Genomic DNA, 3,529 nt, shown 5'->3' on the forward strand with positions numbered 1-3,529 from the left:
ACAACTGCGACCTATTCGTGGTAGATGGAGACATGCAGGCTGTCGAAAAATAGGAATAAATCCCAAACTGAGGCTTAAATGCAAGCCTCGGTTTAGGATTTTTACTGCTTTAATTCTACCTCTTTCTCCAGTATTCTGATTTTGTTACCTGGAACAAACGCTATTTAGGTTAACAGGACCATTTAAACAGCGCAGACTGACTCCTATTATTTCTTGTTTTATTTGAACATGGTTTGTATTTCGTTTTAAATTGTAGAACTGTGATGTCAAACGTGACAAATAAATAACATTTCTCTGGCAAAAGGTGTTTCGTAGGTTCAATGGAACAGCTCTTATCATCCCTCTGCGCTGCGCCTTCAAGTCTTATTTGCGGTGAATGGAGCTCCATCTGGCGGAGAAAAGCAGTACTGCACCAGCGGACGTCAAAGAGGACAGGCTTTAAATTAAAACGCATCCAAGATGGCGACTCGTGTAAGTATTGAACACCAATGTATTTTAGTTTAGTTGCCCCTCTTGTTGGTAAGATTTTCTGCTGTTTTAAAAATGTGAGTTCAACGGACACACACTAAACCCAAGTCCTCTCAGCTCTGAGTAGAAGTGGTTACTAGATACAGATATCGGACCAGTTTAGTTTCTACTAGCCGAGGAAAGACTTTATGGAGGGGGAAACCACACCAGTCACAGCCCCGCTACTCTACATAACCCCCAGCATGCCCTACTGCATGGTAAAAGGCAACTGTTAGAAGCTTTTAGATGGTAACTCCGAGAGCTCTGTGTGTTTATATAGGTGTGTTGATTGGTTTAAGCATATGTGAGTCTTATCAGGGTGTTTCCAGAGTATAACCGTTAATAAGACTGCTAATCTAGACTGGTCCTATAAATAATGTCTGCTCAGAGTGACTATTTGTGCTGGCTTCGGCAGCACATATACTAAAATTGGAACGATACAGAGAAGATTAGCATGGCCCCTTGTGCAAAGATGACACGCAAAATCGTGAAGCGTTCCCAGTTTTGTACCTCTCGGTTGTAGTTTTGGCTTTTTCAGACCTTTAATTAAACTTTGTTTACTGTATTCATTGTGTGGTGGGAGAAAGCAGGCACTTGTGTGGCTGGCTGTTCACTACCTCTAGTGGTCATGTTGGGTAAGTGCAACAGGACTGCTGAATTAAACCCAAACAGCTGTGTCGCTATTGACAGGATATTGCTCACTAGTCGAGCTTGTGCCACCAGGAATTAGCAAATTCAAAGGGGGGTATTTTCTACCAAGGATGAACCTACTCACCGACCCTGTACGGAATCCCGACACGGCTGCTGTATTTAGCCTTGAATCGTTGTTTTTTTAAATGCTTTTTCTTACTGTGAGAACCTGTCACTTTTTGTCAAGGCGCTCACCTTCGTCAGGATCTAACTTGTAGAAGGGTTGTCTAAATGTGTTAAACCTAAACCCCACAGGAGTTAAATCTTGTTTATGGAGGGTGATTTTGAGACTATGGGCACTTCTATCTCGGGTGAAATTTTGGGGATTTGATTAAAAGTTTATATTCTTTGTTAAGTTCACACTACAAACACCCCAGACTTTTTTTTAACACCTCTCTCAAGTATATTTAGCTACTTTTCAGATGCATTTTATACCTAAAATTCACTGTTTTACCCTTGTCCCTGACCCAGACTTTTGAGCTTCTATGTTTTTCTATGAATGAACATTTATAAAATGTGTAATTGTTATCAACTGGAGAAAGAATCAATTAAATAAAATATGTATTTATTGTGAGTATGTCCTTTATATTGTAGTTTGGTAGTGGTGTTATTTCAACCACTGAGGACAAATACCTCATTTAATGAAGAGAATGTTAATTTAATTACCATGTAAACATGGTGACACTGAAGGACATGGCTGCAGCGGACAGAAAAATTTAGGTAAATATTGTTTGTGTAGAGATTATTTTTTTTTAAACAGTCATTTCCAAACAGGCTATAATTTCATTAATTTGTGGTAGAAATGTTGAAAAAAATTGTGTATTTAGTGTAAACTACATGTGTAACCGATGTGAAATGGCTAGTTAGTTAGCGGTGGTGTGCGCTAATAGCGTTTCAATCGGTGACGTCACTCGCTCTGAGACCTGAAGTGGTTGTTCCCCTTGCGTTGCAAGGGCCGTGGCTTTTGTGGCGCGATGGGTAACGATGCTTCGTGGGGTGTCAGTTGTTGACGTGTGCAGAGGGTCCCTGGTTCGAGCCCGGGTTGGGGCGAAGAGAGGGACGGAACCTACACTGTTACACATGCTAACTGTAATACTAACCAAAGCACGCTAAGCAGCCTGTCATTTTTCTCCAGAAACTGTAGAAGTGTCATTTCCATCACAAACTTAACTGGTGGACATTACAGAACGTGGTGGAAATGACACATCCATTTTCTTATTCGTTGTTACATTTTGTACTTTAGGATCATTTAAACATGTTTTAAATTAATTTAATCTAGAAAATTCTCCAAGGTGTGCACAAGTTTGACTTGATGGTGATCTGTAACAAATTGTTTCATTAGTCCTCTCCTCCAATCAGCACTTCAGCTTGTTCCAAATTGTTTCATTAGTCCTCTCCTCCAATCAGAGCTTCAGCTTGTTCCAAACTGGAGAAAGAGAGCAAAAACCCACCAATGAAGAGCCTAGCTTGTTCCAAAAGTTTTTTTTAAGCCAATAATTGTCCTCCGAAGTTCTAAAGTTCTGGTAACGTTCTAAAAAAAGTAACGTCATCTCATCACAAAAATATTTTTTTTTCGGGGCAGCCATTGATCATACCGGATGAGTATGTGAGGTAATTGCGCTTAATTTGCAGCCAAGTTAACATCGACGACTAAATGTGCTGAAATATGACAATAACACGTTTAGCCAACCGAATTGTTTGATTACAGGGGCTACCCGAACTGTGTAATTTAATAACCGTAGATCGCTAGCTACTGTAGCTATAGTATAGTATGCTGCTGCGCAGGTAAGTTAGCATTGGCTATAAAATATTTTTCCGACTGACATTGATGATACCCGGTGAGTATATGAGGGAATTGTGCTTAGTTTGCAAAGAAATGAAAATAATCGACGAGTAAATGGGATAAAATATGACAATAACACGTCTAGTCAACCGACTTGTTTAACTACAGGGGCTACCCGAACTGTGTAATTTAACGTCCGTAGATCGCTAGCTACTGTAAACAAGGTTTACAAAAACTCTGTTTATTTGAGCGCTGACAACCCTGTAAAACCTTAGCTAACATTTTATATCAACTCAAAGTTGGAATTCTATTTTCCTTCGTTTTTTTGATGGCATGTAGTTGAAGTGTATGTAGTTGAATGCATTGCATGATATGTGACAACCTGATGGTCATTGGGGTAAACGTGTCTTTCTATGAATGTAACTAAACTGAATTTAACTGCATATGAAATAAAACTAAACTGAATTTAACTGCATATGAAATAAAACTAAACTGAATTTAACTGCATATGAAATAATAAATCAGCCTAACCCGGCACCCCTCCACCAC

General features: G+C 39.4%; 1 non-coding gene across 1 annotated transcript; it reads left to right on the forward strand.

Annotated features, from left to right (window-relative positions):
- Positions 1-906: 906 nt before the first annotated feature.
- LOC115199264 (U6 spliceosomal RNA) lies at positions 907-1,014 on the forward strand. Its single transcript, XR_003879358.1, has one exon. It is a non-coding gene; the product is annotated as a U6 spliceosomal RNA (small nuclear RNA).
- Positions 1,015-3,529: the final 2,515 nt, after the last annotated feature.

Source organism: Salmo trutta, chromosome 8 (genome assembly GCF_901001165.1).
Source record: "Salmo trutta chromosome 8, fSalTru1.1, whole genome shotgun sequence".
Classification (NCBI taxonomy): Eukaryota; Metazoa; Chordata; class Actinopteri; order Salmoniformes; family Salmonidae; genus Salmo; species Salmo trutta.